Genomic DNA, 15,368 nt, shown 5'->3' with positions numbered 1-15,368 from the left:
AGCTGCTTGTAGAACGCTTCATCGGCCTCTTCATCCTGGTTGGGTGGTCTATAACAGACTCCCAGCAGGATATCTGCCTCGTTGGCCTTCCCCCTCATCCTTACCCTTAAACACTCAACCGTATCATCATCACAATCGTTAAGCTCTAGACAATCGAAACACTCCCTAACATACAGAGCCACCCCGCCACCTCTCCTTCCTCTCCTGTCCCTTCTGAAGAGTCTATAGCCATCCATTGCAGCATTCCAATCATGAGAGTCACCCCACCATGTTTCTGTGATGGTGACTAAGTCATACCTCTCCCGCTGCACGATGGCTTCCAGCTCCTCCTGCTTGCCGCCCATGCTGCGTGCATTGGTGTAGATGCACTTGAGCTGGGCTATCGATTTCACCCCCGGCATCGGCATGCCACCCCTAATTACTTTCATTTTACAGTCTTTCACATCTTCACCATTTATGTTGTTATCAATAAATGAGAAATCTAAAGCAACTAAAACAAGTTAAGGTGGCGCTGTTTAAAATACATCTTTCAGAAACATTTTAAAACACAATATAAAGTTAGGTCAGTATCAATTTAAAGCAAAATTATATCCAGAATGTAAAATTCTGAAGCAGATTTCCAATGGTGGTTGAGAGACCAGGAACCTTAATTTCATTACAATGAAGCTGGATATAAATTGAAGGAACTGCATAACAAAATAGGCAAATACATAGTTTAGAAAATTTTAACTTGTAAGTAAGTCCCACGTATTTTGTATGTTGATATTCCTAAGCAGATTTAAAAGAATACTAGTTCTCTTTTAAAAGTATGGCATTTATAGTTAATACTGTAATATGTTTGAATATATAGGTGTTGTGGTTTAACCTCAGTCGGCAAATGAGTACCACACAGCTGCTCGCTCACTCCTCCCTCCACCCCCAGTGGGATGGGGGAGAGAATTGGAAGAGCACAAGTGAGAAAAACTTGTGGGTTGAGATAAAAACAGTTTAATAATTGAAATAAAATAATAATAGCAATAATAATAATAATGTAATAATAATAATTATTAATAATAATAATACACAAAGCAAGTGATGCACAGTGCAATTGCTCACCACCTGCTGACCGATGCCCAGCCAGTCCCCGAGCAGCGGCCTCCCGAGCCAGCTTTCCCCCAGTTTATGTACTGAGCATGACGGCACATGGTATGGAATGTCCCTTTGGCCAGTTTGGCTGTGCCCCCTCCCAGCTTCTTGTGCACCTCCAGCCTTCTCAGTCGGTAGAGCATGGGAAGCTGAAAAGTCCTTGACTAGTGTAAGCACTGCTCAGCAACAACTAAAACATCGGTGTGTTATCAACATTATTCTCATCCTAAATCCAAACCACAGCACTGTACCAGCTACTAGGAAGGAAATTAACTCTATCCCTGCTGAAACCAGGACAATATGAAATATATTTCATGGTAGTCACTGAGCATCCCAAGAGAATTTTCATTTGTTGTTGAATTTTTGTTGAGATTTCAGGGTGTAAATGAGTGTAAATGAGTGTTCATTAGAGATGGGACAAAGCTGATGGAATATCTCTGTGAATACTACCATTAGTAATCATTTTCACTTGTTTGGTTGATATGTCTTCCTTGTGTACCCAGACCTGGAAAATCAGGTGGATGGCGTTGTTAGCATTCACAGGAAAAAATGTGGTAAGGAAGAAAAGCTCTCCACTGCATTTTTCCCATTAGCAAGGTTTCATTTTGCCAGTTCATCGTTGGGACATTCAGTAGAATTCAGAGAGACAAAGATAGGATATTTGAAAGAGAAGATACAATTCAAGGATAAGCAAACAAAATTGCAAATAATCTCAGCAGCAATGAGTGTTGAAGACATATAAAAACATTTGACCAGTGACTTAAATGCTAACTTCAAATCTATACATGTGTAGATTTGCAGAAACACCTTTATTTTTACTTCCAGTGAAGCATAAATATTCAGGATTACTTACTGAAAAACATGCAAAATAAAAGTAACATAAAGAATAAAGCTGCATGATGATTTTCTTTACACTATAGAAATTCCACAGATAAAGCAAACTACAGGAAGGCTTATTAACAGAATTTTGAATTTTTATTGTCATGAAACACATAAGCTCTACACAATCTATTTGGTCTCAATAGGGGAAGAAAAAAATTGATTTATACTTCTGCAGCTTAGAATAACTACTACAGAAAGGCATACTCCCTGTCATCTTAGAAGCAAGAGTAATTTGAAATTCCCTAAAACTGAAAACTACTGAAATGCAATCAATCAGAAAGGTTCTTACAGTAAACATGAAACAATCTTGGGTAAGATTACAACCATACTCCCTGCAAAATCATCTGAGCATATTTTCCAACTAAGGCAATATTTTTCTTCTACAAGGCACTTCACACTGTCTACTTATATTGTCTTTATCTCAAGCCTGCTCCAGTTTAGAAAGAAACCTAACTTTATTTGGTAATGCAGAGGGGAAAAAAAATTCTTAGTAGATTTAGCTTTGCTCATTTATTCCAACACAGCCTGCTGTTTTACAAAACTAAGCATAATACTTTACAGAAATGTTCCAATCTCATAATTACCTACTGAATACAGCATGCAATGACTATACCCTTAATTAATTTGCATCTAAAACAGAAGTCTGCAATGTGTTGCTATTGAAATTAAAATTAAGGTCATCATAGATCCCCCCCAAAATTGACATTAAATTGTCCATGAATTCATTTTTGAAGGTCGTAAGCAAACCTGCAAATTGAAAAAAAAAAAAAAAAACCAAAACATGTCACACTTTCCCTTACATAGTAGTATCAATATATTAGATGGGAAAAGCCTTAGTCTTGCTGATAGGTACAGAAACCACTAAACTCTGCTGTACTGAAATTCCCTACCATATGCACATTTAAAAATTAAGTTGTCTTTTATTAACATTTTCTCCTTTAAACTGCCTATATGATTCAGTCTAATGCACAAAATAGAGGAGTCTTAAATTAAGTCCAGAGGCTTAGTACTTCTGAGTTAGAGCATAGGCAATTTTAGCCTGGCTTATTCTTCATATCCATTCAATTAACCTCTCAGAGCTTTAGAACAAAAGTCAGAGTGACGGGTGTCATTTGAATTGAACAAATGCCATCTAACTGTCAAAGTATTGACTTACATCAGCCACTCCAAGCCAAGACCAGGATTTGAAATGAGGTGGACAAACTATGAGGCAGTGGGAGCTAACTGTTGGTATTTCAGAAACCTCACTTCACAGACTACGTGAAGGTTGGTCTTTGACAAGCTATTCCAAGCTATAACTCTTAATACTTTCCATGTTATTTGCAAAATAAGTGTTTTGCCATCTGTCCCCATTTGCTGGGGACAGCACCTCATTTTAGTGACTGGCATTGAGAGCTCCTAACTGAGCAGAATACTCCTTGCTTTATGTTCAAGGCATCAATGTGTACCAGTCAGCACAGACATCCAACAGCAGCTTTGTGAGTTACTTTCCATTCAGCAGTTTTGCCTCTGCCCATGCACCATTTCACCTAAAACCAAACAAGGGCTTTTTACAGAAGTCAGGCAAATCCCTTCACAGTTTTGTCAATGCCAGAATATGACATTGCTTACCGTTTTTTGTACTGAAAAAACAATTACATTGTTCACTTTGCAATCAGGAATGTTGCAGGAGAGAAGGCGATTGAACACAGGCTTTTGGGTTCACCTTTTTTCAAATACATACATGATAATCAAAAGTGAATTTGGACATACTGGAAATCAATGGTAAGGCTCACATTTAGTCCAACAGGACCAGAATTTCACGTTTTCTGTTTCATCATTTAAGGTTCTGGAAGTGGTACCTCATTTTATGTGGTGTCTCAAAACTCTTGTGTCTGGCACCAAAGATGCATGAAAATGCTCTGGACTCCCTAGCTTCTCAGTGACTTTTTGCTAGGAACAAGAGGTGGGAATAACACAAACCATAGTGGATCACCCCCAAAGTCCATCTCTAGCATGCCCAGCACTGTCATTGGGCAGTATCCAATGTTCTGGAGAAAGTGGCAAGAAACTCAATACTGGACCCATTGTCATTCTGTGAGAAGAAAAACAAGATTATATAGACTTAATGAATTATTTAACTTTTCCCCTCATTCTTCTTATAATATTTTATCTATAAAAAAGTTTTTGTATTTTTATGTAAAAATTAAAATCCTATCAAGTTTGTACTAGACAGGGAACAGCAGGAGCAGGACCCACCAGAGAGAAAGGCAAACTGGGGTCTGAGGTGGGCAGAGACCCAATCAAGAAGAGCAAGGCAGATTTAGCAATGGTAGCTGGGGTCAGCCAAGAGTCTAGGTCACCAGACAAGCCCACAGCAATGAGGCAGGTCCAGGTCAAGTCAAGTCAGTTAGTGCAAGTCAGGATTTGATCTAGCAATGGGAACAAGGGTCAGCCAGTGTCCCCATGGCCACCAGACACACACCTAGTAACAAAACAAGGCCAAGGTTGAGCCAGAAAGTGAAGTCTGTCCATGATTAGGGTGAGGGTCAGGGTTTGCAAAGACTTCCCCCAGCTCTTTCTCAGGCAGTTTTTTCACAGCACTCAGATCCAAGGTTTCACAGCTGCACCTTAGACAGAGACACCCAAATCACCGGAGCAAGTGCTGTCAGGGCCATGACAGGTCCCAACACTCCCTCGGGGCCTGTAAGTTACTAGCTCCTCCTGGGTACAGTTGAGTTGGAATGACAAAGGGTTTTCTATTTTGAAATCTGCTTTTCTTTCTATTCCACATGAAAATGATTTAGAACAAAGTGTTTAAGCTTTACTTTTATAGGGTTTTTACACCATTGGGTGCCTTTTATGTTTCTCAGATTGGTCAACCAAACTGAGGCATACAGAATTATCTATTACTTTGGTTTCTCTACATCTCTGACCTGCAGTATTAAAGCTTTCTAAAAAATCCCATCATTTGCTAGCTCTGGCAGAGGATCCACAAGGCTACCATTACAGATGATATTGATAGTGATATTTTATGTATTCACCATCAGCAACAGTAAGAATTCTGACTAAGGGTGGTAGAATAAAGAAAAAATGAACACCTGGGTTAGTGTAAAACTTATACTGTCTTAAATCACTTTTATTTTTATGTGTCTTTCCAAAGGATTGAAGGAGTTGAAATTTAAGTAAAGATGAAAGAAAAAAATTGATTTTCACTTTGAAACTTCAGAAAACTTGAACTGCATATCCAGAGCTTCTCTAAATGCCTTTATAATGGAAATTCAGCAACAGCTCCCATAACAAAAAACAAAAAAAGTCTCCGTGCAGAAAATCCAAACACACTGACAATGGATTGTAACAGGACATGGCGTCCCAAACCTTTGTTCTGGAGTTCTGAACAAAACTCTAGTTCTACTGCAGTTTCTCCTGGGAACTACAGCTAGAGCTCCAGATACTACTACTAAATTTCAGGAAAATGTTGACGGGTTTGGGTTTTGGTTTTCATAAAATGTCAGATCATTTCAACATTACAGCTGGTTATAGGTTTCTCTGTAATTTAACAGGTAGAGAAAATTTCAGCCTGTGAAGTTTTCCATTTCCAGACATACGGAGTGTTAGACGTCAGCTACTTGGATTAGTTGGGGCTTAGCTAAATCTTCAATAAAATTACAATATTGATTCAAAACTTATATGGAATAATACTGATAGATTTTATTAGCTAATTACTGGTATTTTGACTTGAAGGTACACTTACGATAAGTATGCTTTCTAAAGTACCTTAGAGCATCAACGTAATTTAAAAGCTAAGTTTTATTATACTTCTATTTGTAAATTACCATCTATTAAAAAGGAATAAATGAGTAAATGATGTTTATTAACAGGAAAAGTGCTGAGACTACTTGAGGTTCATGTCTTTAGTAATTCTGAAACTGATCTCAGAATCAATTTGTTTGACTTTATATTACTCTATCATCCAGGAATTAAACTTGCACCTTCTTTCCACTGAAATGAAAAGTGACAGTCTCTATGTAAAGAAAAATGCTATATTTATTCATTTGGATTTTGAAAATACAAATGCTTCATATATATGTATTTTGTACAAATAGTTGTTATCATGCAAATATTGCAAATCAAAGTGTTAAGGCTTGGTTAGAAAACTATACTAATGTTAGAACAATATGGTGAACGTGTGGCAATATGACATAGCATAGCACACAATGGGTATGAAAGCAAGGCAGCACTATAAATGCCTTTTTATTTCAAACTGCCATTAATTAATCTGGATAGTAAATGCAGGCTCATTTATAAGCAGAGAGATTACTAAATTTTTTGCCCTTTCTTTACAGAAGAAGCACAGAAATCCCTGAAGAGATTTCCTGTTAACATGCAGTAGTCCATCTGTCTAAGCAGACAAATAGGGCTTGAGAGTCTAACATATAATTATAAAAAACAAATAAGAAGATTCACATCCAGGGAGTGAAAAATAAAAATGCATATTTAAACAATGAGAACTTGCTGCGAAGAGAAATGCAAACCTTACCATTAGGAATGCTTTGTTCACAAACATGATTCCTAACATTGTTTATTTCCAGCCTGTTTAGAACTAAGGTACAGGTGCCATGATTTTCAAGAGCAAGGATCACTGTCTGGATTTTGTCTTGAGTCTCAATGCCAGGTACATGTGTCCAGCACGCTAAGAAAAGTGCAAACAGATTCGTCACTGCAAACTGTGGTTTCCTTTGATTCCAATTTGGTTTGCTTAGTATATTCCTATTAATTAAAATCCATATTGATGGATTTGCTTGATCTAGCAAAGCAGTCTATAAATTAGTTTTATCCATGTATTACTCAGTATGCCATATATTTCATATTCCCTTTTTTTTCTTTCTTTTTTTCCCCCTCTGTAAATCTCAGCTTTCAAAACTTCATCTTCAAATACTGTAAGCTTTACCACTGTGACCATACAGGAACCCCTGGGAGAACTACAAGTTATTGATTAAGCAAGTGCCATGGTTTAACCTCAGTTGGCAACTGAGCACCACGCAGCCGCTTGCTCACTTTACCTGCCCCGTCCCGGTGGGATGGGGGAGAGAATCGGGAAAGTGAGAAACTTGGGGGTTGAGATAAGAACAGTTTAATAATTGAAATAAAATAAAATAATAATAATAATAATAATAACAGTAATAATAAGAAGAATATACAGAGCAAGTGATACACGATGCAATTGCTCACCGCCCGCTGACCGATGCCCAGCCAGTCCCCGAGCAGCGGCCCCCCCAGCCAGTTTTCCCCAGTTGATGTACTGAGCATGACGTCCCATGGTATGGAATGTCCCTTTGGCCAGTTTGGGTCAGCTGTCCTGGCTGTGCCCCCTCCCAGCTTCTTGTGCACCTCCAGCCTTCTCAGTCGGTAGAGCATGGGAAACTAAAAATTCCTTGACTAGTGTAAGCACTACTTAGGAACAACTAAAACATCGGTGTGTTATCAACATTGTTCTCATCCTAAATCCAAAACACAGCCCTGTACCAGCTACTAGGAAGGAAATTAACTCCATCCCAGCCGAAACCAGAACAGCAAGATTCATGATCATAACCTGAGGCAATAATAGTGTGTGTGTGTTTGAAATCATGAGTTCAAATTTTGGAGGAGAAACTGGCATTGAACCTGGTTAGCAGACTATTGCTGATGAGAACAGGCGATGGAAACACTCTCCAGAGAAACAGCTGGCTTTTCGCCAGAGATTTGACCTCTCCAAACAAGCCTCATGGTGTTTGTTGGGTTTAGTACATGAGACTGCTCTTTCTGCCCCTTCGCAGGCACCCTTCAATAAAAGTTAAAACAAAAACAATTCAGGGTCTATGCTTGAAATTGAATGTTTCATGAAAAACTATTCCTGCAAGCTCATGGGAAATTCATTCTGTTGCCAAGATCCAAGCAAACACAGCAAGGTAGAAAGTAACACTCTGGATGGAAATATAAGATTGGACCTATGTGCAAGAACTTGTTCCATTTTATTTCATTTTCTGTTATGGATACCTGCAGCATGTGAATGCTGTAAAGAAGGTGGGAAAGAGAAGTATCAGTACATGAACAGAAGAACAAGGAAGGCCAAATTTTCAGAAGTGACTGCTAATTTTATATTCTCAGTAAAAGACAGTCTCCTTCTACTTGCTTCAGTGTTTTTGTACTTTCACAACAAAACTACTTTACTTATTTGTTTGCCTGATTGATTCTCCTGTAACGATAGAAGCTATTGCAAAATCAATAGGAAATTTTGGCCTGTGTGAAAGATTTATGTAACTATAGAAATCTACAAAATATAGGGTAACAACAACAACAAAAAAAGAGAATGTTTCTAACAATAAAATTAGATTAATAGTTCCCATATCTGCAGTGCAGCATTTTACAATTAGATAACCATAATTTTATTACAAAAGTACCGAACAGTAAAGGTACAAATTTTCCAAATAAGATTTAAATTAACATCCTTGTATCAAATGGGAAACAGGATCACAGTATATTGAAACTTCTAACATCATTCTTCTAACATTTTTGTTATTACTCTGCTGATTTCTCAACACAGCCTCAGTGCTCTCTCCTCTTCTCTCCTCACTTTTACTTCCTGTTAGCTTTAAGTGGTCTAAAAAAGTGTTCTTACTGTGAAACTTGATGCCTCAGGAAGAAGGCAGATCCCATAATATGATAACATATTTTGTTTCTATTTAAATTATTTGTCCCCCAAGATAAACTTCCCGTGCATATCAGAATGGAGATATTTCAGAAAACACAAACACCTCTCTAGTTACATAACACCAAACTTCTACAATTTCATAACTTGTTAATTTTTTTGAAAGAGGACAATTTTAACTATTAACTGGTTCTTTAAGGGAAGTGGTTTAGTATCACTTTTAGCTAATTAGATGCCATCTATATAAGGAGGCAGTAGTGGAGCTGGGGGAATTGCCTTGCTGGCAGGCTTTGTTGAACCTGAAAAATCATCCCACACTCAAAATATGTTGTCTCCCAGAAAGGATGAAAGTTTCTAAGGAAAAATTGAGGAAAACACTATAGAAAAAGGATATGGAGGGGTTTGGATAGTGTTACATGTTTTAGGAAGTGAGCATTTGAGAGCTTGAAATATAGATGAGCAGCTGCAGAAAAGAAAAGCTAAATGTGTGTATGATATACTGAATGCTCATTTTTTTTCTGAAAAATATGAAAGCCTACACATGGTCTCTGAAATCCTTGGAAGGTGAGCTTCCAGTCTAGTCATCTCCCACGGAGTAAAATCTGTGCAATTTGAGAAAGTACACCTTTTCTACTGTTTTCTTGTTTTGCTCTTACTCTTCCCATGAAAAAGTGTCAATGGGGAGAAAAAAATTCACTAGAGCCTTCTACTTCCTTGAGGAAGGGATTGAATGTTCTAGCAGCACCTAATTGTTGTTTTTCTCTAGTTCCTTTCCCCATCTTGTGTGTGAATGCTGAGCTATGTTAAGGCAGAGGAAGGGGCAAGAGGCAGCTTGCAGGATTATTTATGTTGCTTGTCAGATACACCTTAAAATATACAATACTCTATAGTATAGGCTCAGATAAATGCCTTGGATAGAGGCACAGGTAAAATTGTTTGTTCTTAGTTTCTTTTACACCTTTTAGACCATAGCAGGTGTGTATTTGTGGTAGTGGAGCCTTGGTTTCAATGCATTGGGCAAAGGACATTCTTTCTGTGTGTTGGAACATCCTGAGAAAGAGTTAGAAAGGTCTGTTGCCATGTGCACGACTCAACTTGTTCCCCCAAAACCGGAGAAGGCAGAAGAGATAGATTGCCAAAGATTCCCACACCCTAAAAAAATTTCATTTTCAATCAATTCAATGTGAAGTGAAAATACAAGTTAATTCCTTACTTGTTTATAAGATGAGGATAGGGGTGGGGACTGTAGTTAAATTCTTTCTCCAGATGGACATAGCAGAGCTCCTTTGTAGAACTGATGCTGCTGCACAGGAGGTCACATGTGATGTGTAAACTACCAGGTAAGAAGTTCTGGTATCGTGAGTTGAATAAATAAAATCACAAGAATGTGCTTAGAGTAAAAATTTAATATTTGAGGATAATCATTTCACATAATGGTATTTCTAAAATTGTCTGGGTCAAGATGACTAAAACAGGTCATTTACTTCCAAGAAACACATTTCATGTAAACATCTACATGATAACTAATATTAAATGTTGATTTTTATCTGCTTACTCTTAGCCTTAAACTTTAATCTTGCCTCCCAAGTATAGAAGTTTTTGAATCAATTTGTTAGTAAGTTTGTTAAAAAAAGACTATTGAAAACATAGGCAAACATGCTGTTATTCTTGCCCAATTTTCTGTACATTCAAATGGACACATTGCTACAGCACTTTGGAGACTCTAAGAAGGAAATGTTGAGAAGTGCTATTCCATATGTTTCTCAATGCCACTGTACAGTGGTTGGATTTGGCTGTGAATGGCACTTTGTCAAAATCATATTTTCTTACATATTGTAAATTTCTTCCTTTTTTACTGTAATTTTAAAGAGAATTTACTCAGTGGTAATTGTCTTTTGTTAGGTAAGATATGTATATATCCACAAAGATGGTTACAACAACCTTCAGGCTGCCCTTCCATTTCAGGCATTAAACCACATTTCTGTTGAACTTTGACTTGGATGAAAGCATGCATTCATGTCATCTCTCTTTTAATACCTTTTAGGGAACACCCACTATTTTAACCCCTGTAGGGTAATTATAGCTGAACAACTCTGCAGCCATATCTGTATTAAGGAAGCTTTTGTCCTTGTTTAGAAAAAGAACTGAAAACTATGTTGACCTTTTGGGTTGGGTTAGTCTGTTAAATTTACCTAGTAAAGATCCTCTCTGAGGCTGGACTGAAGGAGGATGAGATCTTTATAGAAATGCTGACATTCTCCAAATTAAGATTCTAACTCAGTCATTGTAAGTTCAGAAACTGAAATTGTAGCTTTTCAACTTAATGCAATAATTAATGCATTCTAAAAACATACGTTTGCATAGTTTTTTGTAACATGATTTTGCAAAATAATTTTTTGCCTTTGGGAGCGTTAATACAGATCTATAGTGGTGCGGATAAGAGATTTCCAAAGAAGTACAAGAACAATACACACATACAGTGTGTGGCTTTGTCAATAATGCACACATACAGCTGGAACACGTATTTATGCATCTCTGGTGATTGTTTTTATAGTTTTGAGTTCTTATGTTTCATCAATATGCCTAACATGGTAAAAATTACTATGTTTCTATTCCTGCCTGTCTCCTTTTTTCTTTTCTTTTCTTTTCTTTCCTTTCCTTTCCTTTTCTTTCCTTTCCTTTTCTTTCCTTTCCTTTTCTTTCCTTTCCTTTTCTTTCCTTTCCTTTTCTTTCCTTTCCTTTTCTTTCCTTTCCTTTCCTTTTCTTTCCTTTCCTTTTCTTTCCTTTCCTTTCCTTTTCTTTCCTTTCCTTTCCTTTCCTTTTCTTTTCTTTTCTTTTCTTTCCTTTCCTTTCCTTTCCTTTCCTTCCCTTCCCTTCCCTTTCCTTTCCTTTCCTTTCCTTCCCTTCCCTTCCCTTCCCTTCCCTTCCCTCCCCTTCCCTTCCCTTCCCTTCCCTTTCCTTTCCTTTCCTTTCCTTTTCTTTCCTTTCCTTTTCTTTCCTTTCCTTTCCTTTTCTTTCCTTTCCTTTCCTTTCCTTTCCTTCCCTTCCCTTCCCTTCCCTTCCCTTTCCTTTCCTTTTTAATTTCCTTTTATGAGTTTTGGGATTCAGTTGTGGGTTTTCATGACAATAGTGCAAGGACATAGCTTCAAAGAAACCCCTGCATCTTAAGGGTTAATATCAAACAGAAAAAATTAATCTAATTTCTGTTTCAACCTATTTTTAGCAGTGCACACCTTGCTGATGCTCAGCTTTGGTTTCTGCACAACTCCTTCACCAGACAGTTTATTTTTACTCTGGTGCTCATGGTAATTTAGTGTTACAAAGGGTTTTTTTGTTAAGTGGAAAAATTGTAAGTGTAAGAACTGGTTTATAAAAAGTTTATTATTAGAGAAGAGCCTCAACTTCTTTCCTGCACATTTGGTGCAAAAGAAATGTAGAACAGTATTGGGGTATGAATCATTCTAATAGTTGAAAGCCTTGCTGCAGAACAGTGATGGCAGAGATTAGCCTGCTCTGGTTTCTGCTGATTTTACAACAGTTACTCTACAAAAAGAAAGGAATTCACAATACATTCTTAGTTCAGAAGGCCTTGAAATGTAAGGTGGTTTATATGGAAATACTCTTACGAGCATCCATTACAGGACATGGTAGCTTCTGGAATATTTCTTCCATTTTTTTTTCCCTTTCTGAATGTTTAAAAAGATAATATAAAGATATGACTGTCTTATACATCCTCTGTCATTTCAGAATGACTTTATTCTATTCTATATTTCTATATGTATCTTTTTAATAAGCCTCTATATACTTAAGTAGGGAGATGGAACTAGGCATACATGCACTGTAAATATAAAGCGTTTGTTTGGTTGTACATTGTCAAATGTGCTTTATATTCAGATTTTCCCCCCATCAAAGCCTAATGTATTGCAATTTCAGGTAGTTGAATATTTGAATTTATATATATTTTCAAATATATCTCTGAAGACATGACGGGTTAGCAAACTTTCTATTTTACTTGCAGCTCTAACATTTTCCTACTGTATGCCTAGCTGTGATGACAATTGCAGTAATAAATTTCATTGTAAAAGTTTTCATGAAGCTATTCTGATTGTATAGCTTTATTTAAGCTGTGCTTCTTGGGCTCACAAGCAATCTTTATCAAAGTGTACAATAACACCTAGGGTCAGCATCTACAAATGAAGCTCTAAAAAAATGGGTTTTTTTTCCAGTCTCTCTGATCTCAGTGTGCAAACACAAGCCTGTTTTTAAGCATTATATTTTATTGTACCTCAGTAAGACCTTTGTATATAAAGAGCATTTAATTGTATCAAAGCTATATTTAGAGCTAGAAACAAATAACAAGGTAAAGTTCTAGAAAGATGTTTTGCCTCCCAAATGTTTAAAATGTTTTCCTATTTTCTCAGAAATATGCAGAAACCTAGCTCCATTTCTTCATCTGAGACTGCAGACAATTAGATACAATTCTTCAATCACTCTTGGTCAGAAATGGTTCTTTTGTCTTTGAGATTTAAGGTTTTTTTCTACAGATTAAGAAAACGCAGCATTTTAATTTAGCAAGTGAAATGCAGTGCATCTTGATCCAGTTTTATATCCTTTGAACTTCACTTAAACTTTGTGGTATATTGTGAATTCAATTGGCTGTATTAGGGCTCTCAGTGTTTTTCAGCCAGAAATACATGCACAGCTCAGATGATCTTCACATTTGCAATAATTGAGTTGTACTGCACACATCAACTTTACAGTGAGTCAGTACGTAGCACTTGCATTAAATCAGAGGCAAGCTGAACATGATGCTTGTGAATCACGGAGCTTGTAATTATCAACACAGCACATATGACAATAGTGCATGCTGTAGTGCTAGCCATATCTGGGCTTTGCCTGGAGTAATTGCTAAACTTCATAACATAAAGAAATCTTGGGTAAATATCAGATTTCAGATTCTACTCAGACAAGATTTCTGAAGGTAAAGAGGGCTTGTTCAGGAAAAAATAGCTCTGTAGTGCCCCTGTGTGCCCCAGGAAATCAGACAAATCAGATTTTCTGCCTCATTCTTACCTGTGAATACGTGGCTTTCTAATGGAAATTGTTGCCTCCACTTATGTCATGGTGGTGATAATGAAGAGAAAGATAGGAGGGCTTTCTCACACTTCGATCCCTCTTAGAAAAGTCTGACAATTTAATCAGTGTATTTTAAAATCAAAATAAGGGTTAAGAACTTCAAAGAGCAAGAAGAGTGAGTTCTCACTAACTTTGCAGTTCTGTTTTTTCCCATCCTGATATTAATCCATAGTATCACACCAAGAAAGGAGATTGGGTCTTCAAACTCTGAGCTAAGGGAACTGAATAGAATGACTAGTAACATTTACATATGAGTGAAGGGATGAGTGACTGACGGTAACAAATTCAATGTTCTTATTTTGCAAGTGGATGGAAATATGTCTAGGGCTCATAATGATTTCCTGAGTGAGAGAATGAGAGAATGCTTTGGTTTGGGCATTTTGACTTTTCCATTCTGTGTGCTCACGTCAAACTTTCAAGCATCTGTGAGCTACAGTTTTCAATAATTGCACATGGAAGAAACTAAGTTCTGTGTTTATTATATTACAAGCAGCCAAAAGATGAGTGATGATTACATTCTTAATTTTGTGAATGAGTTGTTTTGGATTTGACTAGAATTTTAATCTCCAATTCCTTACACTTAAAAGCTTGACAGTTAAGATTGTTTCCTGTTTATGTTCTACACAGGAGAAAGTGTGTCCATTCTTCATCACCAGATCTGTCAAAGCATGCAGAGTAATTACCAGCAACGAAAGTCACTAGAAGCTAGGGAGTTGTCAGATATATTAATGAATAATATAATGGGATAGGTCTGTTTGCCAGCCTGGATATAGTATATTCACCTTCATAGGGTTCATGTTTTAGCCAAGAGTCAGATGGAACTACTCCAAAACCTATGGAGGAAATTGAAATAGCCCTAGGTGTACTCTAGAATACTTAAAATAAATATATTTACTATTCACAAGTATTTCTACCCTTATATGAAACTTTTTCGCTTCATCACCATGAAAGTCATTTTAGTGCCATTGGAGTAATCTCATACAGTGTTATCCTCTAGGCTTTTGTAGACAAATATAAACTCTTGGCTCAAAATTTTTATCGCCTGTTAACCTTGTTGACTGTGTATAATTGTGTATTGACTCAGCTGTTTCCTCCAAGTGTAAAAGTACTCTTGCAGCTTTTGGGTCAGTCAGAAGGAACTTTGGTCAGAAACAGACTCTAAAGTAACATTTTTTTGGCAAAGCAGGATGGAGTAGAGTAGACTTCATCGCTCCCAGTCCTGGCTGCAGGTGAATAATCAATGTAGACTTTAAAAAAAAAAATCTGAACATCATGATCATATGTTGTGGTTTAACCTCAGTGGGCAACTGAGCACCACAGAGCCGCTCGCTCACTCCCCCCCCTGCCCCTGGTGGGATGGGGGAGAGAATTGGAAGAGCACAAGTGAGAAAAACTTGTGGGTTGAGATAAAAACAGTTTAATAATTGAAATAAAATAATAATAATGTAACAATAATAATAATAATAATAATCAAAGCAAGTGATGCACAGTGCAATTGTTCACCACCCGCCAACCGATGCCCAGCCAGTCCCTGAGCAGCGCCCCCCCCCCAGCCCGC

The sequence above is a fragment of the Pygoscelis adeliae genome, unplaced genomic scaffold (assembly GCF_000699105.1).
Source record: "Pygoscelis adeliae isolate BGI_AS28 unplaced genomic scaffold, ASM69910v1 Scaffold19, whole genome shotgun sequence".
In the NCBI taxonomy this organism is placed as follows: domain Eukaryota; kingdom Metazoa; phylum Chordata; class Aves; order Sphenisciformes; family Spheniscidae; genus Pygoscelis; species Pygoscelis adeliae.
This window is presented reverse-complemented; position numbering follows the sequence as displayed.